This window comes from Hyaena hyaena, unplaced genomic scaffold (genome assembly GCF_003009895.1).
Source record: "Hyaena hyaena isolate Hyena2069 unplaced genomic scaffold, ASM300989v1 scaffold_479, whole genome shotgun sequence".
NCBI classification, from domain to species: domain Eukaryota; kingdom Metazoa; phylum Chordata; class Mammalia; order Carnivora; family Hyaenidae; genus Hyaena; species Hyaena hyaena.
In genome coordinates, this window is record NW_024081107.1 from 21889 (window position 1) to 33497 (window position 11609).

The 11609-nt window shown below is 35.0% G+C and overlaps 1 non-coding gene across 1 annotated transcript; it reads right to left on the minus strand.

The window, feature by feature from the left end:
• Nucleotides 1-298: 298 nt before the first annotated feature.
• LOC120246606 lies at nt 299-405 on the minus strand. Its single transcript, XR_005532085.1, has one exon. It is a non-coding gene; the product is annotated as a U6 spliceosomal RNA (small nuclear RNA).
• Between the last annotated feature and the right edge of the window lie 11204 nt (nt 406-11609).

Consider the following 11609-nt stretch of genomic DNA (forward strand, 5'->3'; position numbering starts at 1 on the left):
CCGTCAAGTTCCTCCTAATCCTCCTATACGTGCAAACATATGATATTTGTCCTTCTCTGCCTGACTTATTTCGCTCAGCATAACACCCTCAAGGTCCATCCATGTTGCTACACATGGCCAGATTTCATTGTTTCTCATTGCCATGTAGTATTCCATGGTATAGATAAACCACATCTTCTTGATCCATTCATCTGTTGATGGACACTTAGGCTCTTTCCATGTTTTAGCTATTGTGGAGAGTGCTGCTATGAACATTGGGGTACATGTGCTCCTATGCATCAGCATTTCTGTATCCCTAAAAAATATGGAACGCTTCACGAATTTGCATGTCATCCTTGCGCAGGGGCCATGCTAATCTTCTCTGTATTGTTCCAATTTTAGTATATGTGCTGCCGAAGCAAGCACTTGTTGTTTTTTTTTTTTAATCCATTCAGCTACCCTATGTCTTTTGATTGGAGCATTTAGCCCATTTACTTTCAGTGTTATTTTTGAAAAATGGGTTTAGAGTCATTGTGTTCTTTGTACGATTCATGCTTGTGGTTGTGTCTCTGGTACCTTGTGTTCCTTGCAACATTTCCCTCATAGAGAGATATGGCAAATTTTAAAATTGGAACACACTCCTATTATACTTGGCACCAAAATGACATGATCTTTGAAAATTTTCCAAATACCAGTTACTAAAATATTCTTGGTGTAGTATGGCCTTTAAAAAAACCAAAACTAAAACTACTACATTTCTCACTCATTAAAATATTATTTTTATCTTGAAGGAATATATTAAGTGTCTATGTTCTTTAAAAAATCTGCTTGGGAACACTGACCATAAAAAAATTAAGCAGTGTTCATGTACTCTATAAGAGAGGAATTTGTAAGTTCTCTTGCTCTTGTAAGTGTTGTCATGAGCAAAATTCTGTGTGTATAAAACTTAAGTGTTTTCTCTTCATCTCATTATCAGGTATTTTACAGATTCAACTATATTTTAAAATTGTAACCTTTTCTCAGTTAGCAACATCATGACATCCTTTAATACTCTGTGCATTTTTTGGTTCTAATCTTTAGATGCAATTGCTTGGTTATGCATTAAAAGAATATAATATTACCTTGGAATAAATGAATAGATGAATAACTGTGTGAATCTGAATTATCCATGTCATTTAAAGATTGTGGTTAAAGTACAACTCTGTCAGAAATTCTGTGTGTGTTTTATTCATAGAGACTTGTATTTTTTAAATTAAAAATATATATACTATTGAGTGTGTGTTTGTGTTCTTTAATTTAGTGTTCCATGAAAAAGAAAACTTCTTGATGCATTATAGAAAAGGAACCCAGCAAATACTATATGCTGAGATGTTAGAAACATCTGTTCTTTCATCCAACTGTAAAACAAAACTCTCATAATAGGTAATTTACTCTAATGCTGTTTCTTCAAAATTTCAGCAATGTATCTTTGCATTTTCTGAAAGCATTATCTTCTAGAAATGCATTTTCGTTGTTACATTGTATTCACTGTGTGTTTTGGCCACTGCTACTTCTTCAGGTAAATCAAAGGCTGCTCCCAAAGCCATGCTTGCTTGCTTGCTGGCTTACTTGCTCGCTTTTTGTGTTTGGCTTGCAGTGTGAAATAAGAAATTTCAAAAGAGGCTTTTAAAATCTTTATTTTTATATTTTAGGAAATTTGTCATCTCTTGGATTAAGAACAAGGTGTCTTGCTGTAACATTGTAGATATTTGCATCCAGAGTCAAGGTGATGAATTTTCCAGGGAGCTGATGGTTTCATCCATCATTAGCTACTTTCTCAAGGCACAATGTATAGTTAGGATGAGATTCTCTGGCAACCATAGTGGATGTACATGTAGATCTATATTTATAGTAATCTTGATAAATCCAAGTTTATGGAGCCTACTTCTGGAAAGATGTGATTTCATATTTTTAATCTGAAACTGAGAAAGAGCTCCTATTTAAAGTGAGGAAAATGTTGGCTCTGCTTATGTTTGTTGCTTAAATGATTTTTATTTGCAGAAAATTTTCAAAGTTTTTATTTTTTTCAGGGAAAGAGAGGCAACATAAACAGAAAATGCACTAACCAGCTTTACATACAATGCAATATGTTGCAATATATTGAAAGCAAGCACATGAGTAAAGGTACCACTCTCATCTACTGTATGTGAAGGAAATTCCCCTTCTACTTCAGGGTGACATAATGCTGGGAATGGACTATCTGACATAGATATGTGGTGATTTATATACTTGCTGAAATTTGTGTTCATTTTTATACCCATATAACTATAAAATATAAAAATTCTGATGTTTTCTTACACTCCATTGGGATCACCTTTTCCTTCTCCTCCTTCATGAGATAACTCAGTTTTGTACATGCTAGGCATTGACAACTTGATGTGGAAAAGACCAGTAGCAAATGCATTGTACTCTAATGAGTCTGGGTTCTGAATCTTAAGGTTCCTAAGGCTACTTTGTTTGGTCTTTATTTATGGCAATAAACCTCCCCTTTCCTCAAGTTTTATTGAGATAAAATTGACATATAACATTGTGAAAGTTTAAGTTGAATAACATAATGATATATGTGTACATTGTGAAATGATTACCACAATGTTAGTATCTACCAGCTCATATAGTTAATGGTTGTTCTTGTGATGAGAACTTTCAGAATCTGTTCTCTTCATAACTTTCCATTATGTAGTACACAATATTGTTAACTGTCATCACCATGCTGTACATTCTGGCACTAGAATTTATTTATCTAATAACAGAAAGTTGATACTTTTGGACCACTTTCAACCATTCCCCAATTCCTCACCCACTGCCTCTGGTAACCACCTATCTGATTTCTGTTTTTTATGAATTCATTTTTCAAAAATATTCCACATACGAGATCATACTGTTTGCTAATGTACCTACATATTTCTCAAAGCACAGAGCCCTCAGAAGACAAATAACTGTACACCTGTTGTCAGTTAAGAGTATTCTCTAAGAATATTAGGAAATTCTTTGTCCCAGAATCTGTCATTTTGGCTGCAGTATTATAGATGTTTGCATTAGCAGGAGGCATGTGTCCCTCAGTGCATGGGAATCATCCCCTAAACAAAATCAACCTTATTTTACTAACTCTATCTTTATATTCAGTGTGGATATTTTCTATATCTTACATTGCCTTCTCAGACCAGATAGGGTATAAAAATGAAGCCATATATAAAACCATATACTTTCTACTTGGGTTCACCTATTTGGCATAAGATTGGCTCTTCTCTTAAAATTTGGTAGCCTTTAGGACGTGAAGCTTCACATTGACTTCCTAACCATAGACTTTTTCATTATTTCCTGTTCTTAGCTTTAACACTGACTGTCCGTCTGTGACCTTGAGGCCCTTCCAAAGCACTATTATCAAAGCCTGAAGCAGTTGATTCTGTTATCTGCCACCCAAGGGTGTGTGTGCCCAATGTCTAGAGAGCTGGTGTAGAAAATGAGAACACTGAAGCTGCATATTCTTACTGCGAAAGGCACTGTTACTGTAGCCATTTCTGCCTATTGTTATCATCATTGAGAGAGCAAAATAATAGAGGGTGGTGATGTTTTTATGTTAAGTAGTTCTGAATTTCTCTTTGCTTGAGGTTTATAGTAGCACAGCATCTAAACTCAAGTAGGTGCTCACAAAATATTTATTGAGGAAACAAATCTTTTTTTAAATGTTTATTTTTAAGAGAGACAGAGAGAGAGAGGGAGAGAGAGGGAGGATGTGAGCGGGGGAGGAGCAGAGAGAGAGAGGGAGAGAGGAAGACACAGAATCTGAAGCAGGCTCCAGGCTCTGAGCTGTCAGCACAGAGCCTGACACTGGGCTCGAACCCACAAACCATGAGATTATGACGTAAACCAAAGTCAGTCGCTTAACCAACTGAGCCACCCCGGTGGCCCAGAAATGAATCTTAAGAAAGAAATTACATTCTGGGTTTTAAGGTCCCCATGCCTCTATTTGTAAAACTCGTCAAAATTATAATTAATTGGATTTGCATATAATTGTTTGCCCTCTAGTAAATAACTATCTACCACATAACCTTTCATGAGTCTAGAGACCAATATTTAATGAAATCTCTGGCAAAATATCACTGCAATCGATTAAATTTGTGTACATCAGCTTTCCTTTTTTAGGAAGGATTTTTTTCCCCCATGGGATTCCTTGGTCCTTTATGTGTATGAACTCTAGAAGTGTTTGTTCCTGATTTTTCTATACTTGCTTTGTTAATCTGCACCCATGGCCTGGATATGCAGTAGGACATACCATGTGAAAGCACAGACTTCTGTGATGACTAATGAGGCAGTGGAAAAGATAGGAGACACTTTGTCTTGTACCATGCGAAAATAGAAGAGTGAGATGACCATGGTTTTGTGCTAAGTGCTGGGTGATGCACTGATGCTGAGTTAGAAGGTTTGAAAAATCATGGATTTAAATGTTTCCATAAATTATTAATAGTAAAGATGATGTGCTTTTTGTTACCCTTTGTATTTTCACATTTATTGCTTTGAGTAATCATAGGCAGTTTTGTAAGAACAGGGTAAGACAAATGTGCTTTGTGATCATCAAAGTGACAAAACATTAGTGGTCAAAATGAGAATATATGGGAGAGCCAAGGGCAAAGTTAATAAGAGGGAAAAATACAGACTATTCAGGATTCGTGCTGATAATTTTGTTCTCTGAAATTAGAATTTCATGGGATAGCTTTCTAATTTATATTGATTACTGGCTTGTATTGGCCTATTAGAACAATCTGCTGAAGTCACATAAATTGAACTTAAACAACGAAACATTTTTAAAAAGCTACGAGTGTAATAAATTCTGCTTGGATTGGGTGAGCAAGGAATTTAGTCAAGAAACAGCACAGAAAAACATGATCAACAGAAACTAGGAAGATGAACAACTAGCTTGCAAAAAATGTTTGTCACTCACTACCTAAAATTTAAGATTCTCACTTCATGAGACTGGATAATTTAAGACGATGAATTTCCAAAATGCTTCAGAGTTACTCAAAATAATAACTGGCTTTCAATGTATTGATTTTCATGTGTGCCTTGAATATTCATTCAACAGATAGTGAACCTTTTGGACTATTTGGGAGAGATGGCTTATCTCATAGCAAAGTACTAGGGTATCTTCTTCAGGCCCAGGAGAAAAGAATTGAGTCATTTTTCTGAGCAGGCATAAACCTATTTGAGATCATCTGAAGGAATTGAGCTATATACTCTCATTGCAAGAATTGAGTGTTGCTACAACACTCTAATCAATTTCTTGATCTAGGAGAGAGCTCCTCTAACTGGTAAACACTATGTAGTTTCTTTGTGGTGCTATAGCATCATGCCATGACTGGTACATTTTAACAAGTTCTAAGTGAAGTGAAATATAGACACATAATAGTTTCTTTGTGGTGCTATAGCATCATGCCATGACTGGTACATTTTAACAGGTTCTAAGTGAAGTGAAATATGGACACATAATAGGATATGTGATGACACCCTGATCTGATCTTAAAGAACCATGGAAAGGACCAGAAGCTAACTGTTACTCCCAAGAGGATAAGGTAATTGAGGAGCATTGAGCTTTTCTTGTTCCTTTGTGTTCTATTACCCTATTGGGTTAAATCTAATTGCTTTTAGGTTAATCTAGGGCCGTATTCACTCAGACTATCAAGGTGTATAGAAATGGATCAAGCCAGTAGACACATGATCTTAAGAGAAGAACTTACTCGTTTCTCGAGACCATAAAAATCTCTTAAAAGAAAGATAAACTTGCAAGTGAAAGCACCATTCTTTGTTTTGGGTTCTGCTATGTATCCCTATACGCTATAAGTAGCTGAGCAATTGGCTGTTGGTGTACTAGCAGGAGATTCAAGAGGACCGTTTTCATTCAGGGCCTGCCAGGGATCCAAAATGGAAGGTTGATTTTTAGTAAAGCTAGAGAGAAAGAAGAAAGAAAAGAAGAAAAGAAAGGAAGATGGATGAAGGACAGAAAAAAGAGAGGAGGAAAGGAAAAGAGAATACAGAAAAAAATGAAAATTAAAGTAAAGGGTTGAGGAAGGGGAAAAATAATGTGTTTCCTTTGATCTTCATTTTCCTGCCTAGATATTTTCTAGATATCTGAAAGTATTTGTTGTTCACTATTGATGACAAATTTTAGGGTTCCTCACAATAGGAATCTACGAGAAGTGTTTCTGTTGTTGTTACTGAGTACCCATAATTTCTATGACACTATTGCTATTAGGCTTTTTTGAAATATTGAACTCAGTTTCGAAAAATTAACAACTATCATATCTATTCTCAAGAATTCTAGATTGTGAACCATTTCTTATAACGTCTCTGTTAATTTAGCGAAGTTAATCTGGTTAATGATGGAACCATAATGTAGAATATAGGACAACTAAGGAGTACTCTGGATCTGCCAGAACAGACTGTTGGCCATTGAACACCACCACAGCTGGTTGCCCATGCACATTTACTGATTTTGCTCGTGCCAGAACCCTTCTGGTCTCCTTATACAGGAAAGTCTGTGACAGCAATTCTTTCTTGTTTCTACCCTTTGGTTTCCTGAGAGCCTAACTATACTCTGTCTGGCTTTTTACTTAGAAACTAGGAATCCAGCTATTTAAAAATAGGTCAGTATATTATTCTATTTTAAATAATTTTGGTAAATCATGAGAGGAAAATGGATATTTCACTCTTAAAACTACATTCTAAAATTTTGTTGTCTCTGAAATACATGACCTCTTTTAATTTATGCAGTCTGTCATTGCATCTACGAAATTATTCAGCATATTGATCATAATGTTCTGTGAAGTATAAACTGGATGCTACTGCATTGTATGTTAGGTCCTCTCAACTAAGAGGAAAATGACCTGAAATAATTTTCTTTTGAAAATTATTATTTTCAATTTATTTGACTTTGAAATAAATGTTCCTTGACTTTCTTTTCCACATTACAAAATAGTTCGCTGTATTTTAAAAATCACTAGGGCTTAGAACTTTTCAGTTAAGAGGAAGTTTTACTGTCTTATTTTAATATCAGATTTTCTTCCTTGGTGGAACTGTGCTTATATGACATTTGAATAAAATATATACATTTTAGCCAAAAATCCAATTATTTCCAAATGTTGATGTTTAACTTAGAGAAAAAAAAGTCTTTGTGAAAAAATAATTTTTAACTGTTCCTATATTACTTTTTCTATAGTTTTGCTGAATCCAGAGACATATTTGTGTAGAGTCTTTTGGTAGCCATAATAATGCAGCTATTAAAAAAAGAAGCTGAATGTTCTGACAGCAACATTGTTTGGAATAATTTGTTTACAGTAATTTTCAAATTTATAATAATCAAAACTCCTTGATGGCAACAACAAATGTTTCATGTTAATCCAATGTATGATTTACTTCAGTTTCATTAATCTTGCCACATGTAATTTAAGAATAAAGCCAGGTGCTACAGAATTATTTTCTGTAATCTAGAAAATAGTTTTATAGGTGAAAAAATTAGTGGAAATTCAGGAATATATTAGGTGATGATTGGTCAATGACCACATTTCTTTAAATGCTTTTATAAAGAACAAAATAGAAATTCTCGTAAAAATTTAAATACACAGAAATAGAAATTTGAGCAGAAAAGATAGAAGAAAATATGGTTGTCTACTATTAGATAAAGTGAGTATGCCTGAATTCTACATGCTTATGATACTTTCATAATTGTATCACTTATTCACTCATTATTCCACAGAGAGATGGCAGATTTTAGCCTATCTCCTGATCACAAGGTATTTTAAGTCATGGTGGAGATAACATTTTGTTTGATTGACAAAGAAAAACAAACCTCCTTAAATTATCCAAAAATCACAGTTTCAGGATTCTTCTTGTCTGGGAAACAGAATTTTAGGATATCAGGAGACCTGGGAGATGATCTGGGCTGGTCATTTTACATTTGAGGACACAAGGGCCCAGAAACCTGGTGTGACTTTTCTAATTATTTTGATATGGACCGAGAAGAATCTGATTCTGATTTTCATGACAAACCTGGCTTATTTCGCTGACAGGTGACCAAGTGCTCTACCAGATCAATTGACCCTCCACCTTCAGGTGTATGAGAACTATGAACACAAGTGCTTAATTATAGTAATGATAGCCACCATTTATTGAGTGCTTTCTGTGTACTACCTACATGTCATATGGTACTTATAATTCTGACAACTTGTGACCTAGTAGTTACGTTTTTCATTTTACAAATGTAAGCTCATAAAGGCACATTACCTTGTTGAAATCTACATACACAGTAAGTTAGTTGAGCCAAGGCCTGGTCTATTTCAGTCTCAGGAGGGGAGTATGGAGGAAGAGATATGAGTTTTTCCATAATGTATAAAATACTGACAGTGTTAGAATTCACATAATGGAAGACTGGGAGGTGCTTGGACCTCTGATGGTGGCTGAGATAAACAGCAATGTCAGACATGACCCCTTTGGTTTTTAAAAGTTCACTTAGTCTAAATTTAGGATGTGATATTTATCCTGTATATTTACAGATATGTAGAGAGTATACATATATAGCATTAGAATTTTATTTGCCAAAGAAAATTGAAAAGTAATGTATACTAAAACTTTAGCATTTAATTTGACTTTTTTAAAAATAGATTTTACCTCTTTGATGAGATTTCCTATTGGTTTGTGTATACTGCTTGCCCTTTCTAATTAATTTAACATATTAATCATAAATATTTTTAATTTTTATTCTCAAAGTTCCAACATCTGAGTCCTCTCTGGATGATTAAATNATATTCTTTCCTGCTTTGTCAAAGATTAGTTGGCTGTATACTTTTGGGTCCACTTCTGAGTTCTCAGTTCTGTTCCATTGGTCTATGTGTCTGTTTTTGTGCCAATACCATACTGTCTTGATGAGGATAACTTTGTAGTAGCGGCTAAAGTAGGGGATGGTGATGCCTCCCATTTTGGTTTTCTTCTTCAATATTACTTTGGTTATTCGGGGTCTTTTTTGGTTCCATACACATTTTAGGATAGTTTGTTCTAGTTTTGAGGAGAATGCTAGTGCAATTTTGATTGGGATTGCATTGAATGTGTAGATTGCTTTGGGTACTAATGACATTTTAACAATGTTTATTCTTCCAATCCATGAGCATGGAATGTTTTTCCATTTCTTTGTGTCTTCTTCAATTTCCTTCATAAGTTTTCTATAGATTTCATTATACAGATCTCCTATATCTTTGGTTAGGTTTATTCCTAGGTATTATATGGTATTTTGTGCAATTGTGAATGGGATCAGTTTCTTGATTTCTCTTAATGTGTTTCATTATTGGTGTATAGAAATGCAACTGATTTCTGTACATTGATTTTGTACCCTGCAACTTGGCTGAATTCTTGGATCAGTTCTAGTAGGCTTCTGGTGGAGTCTGTCAGGTTTCCTATGTAGAGTATCACATCGTCTGTGAAAAGTGAAAGTTTGACTTCTTCTTTGCCCATTCTGATGCCTTTGGTTTCCTTTTGTTGTCTGATGGCTGATGCTAGGACTTCCAGCACTATGTTAAACAACAGTGGTGAGAGTGGACATCCCTGTCGTGTTCCTGATCTCAGGGGGAAAGCTCTCAGTTTTTCCCCATTGAAGATAATGTTAGCTGAGGGCTCCTCATAGATGGCTTTTATGAAGTTAATGTAAGTTCGTTCTATCCCAACTTTCTCGACGGTCTTTATTAAGAAGGGATGCTGTATTTTGTAAAATGCTTTTTCTGTATCTATCGATAGGATCGTATGGTTTTTATCTTTTCCTTTGTTTATGTGATGTATCACATTGATTGATTTGCGAATGTTGACCCAGCCCTGTAACCCAGGAATGAATCCCACTTGATCGTGATGGATAATTCTTTTTATGTACTTTTGGATGTGATTAGCAAGTATCTTCTTGAGGATTTTTGCATCAGTATTCATCAAGGATAATGACCTGTAGTTCTTTTTATTTTTTTTTTTTGCTGGATCTCTGTCTGGCTTCAGAATCAAAGTGCTGCTGGCTTCATACAATGAGTCTGGAAGTTTTCCTTTGATTTCTATTTTTTGGCATAGCTTGAGAAGAATGGGTATTAAGTCTGTTTTAAATGTCTGGTAGAATTCCCATCGGAAGCCATCTGGCCCAGGGCCCTTATTTGTTGGGAGATTTTTCATAACTGGTTTGATTTCTTCACTAGTTGTGGGTCTATTCAGATTTTCTATCTCTTCCTGTGTGAATTTTGGTAGTGAGTGTGTGTTTAGGAATTTGTCCATTTCTTCTAAGTTCAGTTTGTTGACATATAATTTTTTCATAGTATTCCCTGATAATTGCTTGTAATAAGTCCATTTTCATTCATGATTTTGTCTATTTGTGTGCTCTCTCTTTTCTTTTTGAGAAGCCTGGCTAGAGGTTTGTCAATTTTGTTTTATTTTTTCAAAAACCCTACTCTAGTTTTCATTAATCTGTTCACCTGTTTTTTTTTTTTTTTTTTTGGATTCTATATTGTTTATTTCTGCCCTGATTTTTATTATGTGTCTTCTCCTACTGGGTTTGGGGTGCTCTTGTTGCTCTCTTTCTAGTTCTTTTAGGTGTACTGTTATATTTTGTACTTGCACTTTTTCTAATTTCTTGAAATAGGCCTGGAGTGCAATGTACTTTCCTCTAAGACTGCCTTTGCTGCATCCCATAGAGTTTGGATTGTTGTATTTTCATTTTCATTTGTTTCCATATATTTTTAAATTCTTCTCTAATTGCCTAATTGGCCCATTCATTCTTTAGTAGGGTGTTTTTTAACCTCCATGTTTTTAGAGGTTTTCCAGACTTCTTCCTGTGGTTAATTTCAAGTTTCATAGCATTGTGATCTGAAAGTGTGCATGGTATGATCTCAATTCTTTTCTGTTTATTGAGAGCTGCTTTATGTCCAACTATGTGATCTATCTTGGAGAATGTGCCATGTGCACTTGAGAAGAAAGTGAATTCCATAGCCTCAGGATGTAGAGTTCTAAATACATCTGTCACATCTATCTGGTCCAATGTGTCCTTCAAGTCCACTGTTTCTTTAGTGATTTTCAGTCTAGTTGATCTATCTGTTGCGGTAAGTGGAGTACTAAAGTCCCCTGCTATTAGCACATTCTTGTCTATAAGATAATTTGTTTGTGATTAATTGTGTTGTTTATTTAGGTGCTCCCATATTCGGTATGTAGCATATATAATTGTTAGCTCTTCCTGATGGATAGACCCTGCAATTATTATATAATGCCCTTCTTTATCCCTTGTTCCTGCCTTTACTTTAAAGTTCAGCTTCTCTGATATAAGTATAGCTACTCCAGCTTTCTTTTGAGTTCCAGTAGCATGATAGATATTTCTCCATCCCCTTACTTGCAATCTGAAGGTGTCCTCAGGGTCTAAAATGAGTTTCTTGTAGACAGCAAATAGATGGATTTCGTTTTTTTTTTTCAAACTTTAGTAATTTATTTATTTATTATATTTTTTTACAAATAGTTTATTGTCAAATTAGTTTCCACATAACACTCAGTGCTCATCCCCACAAGTGTCCTCCTCCATGCCCATCCCCCCC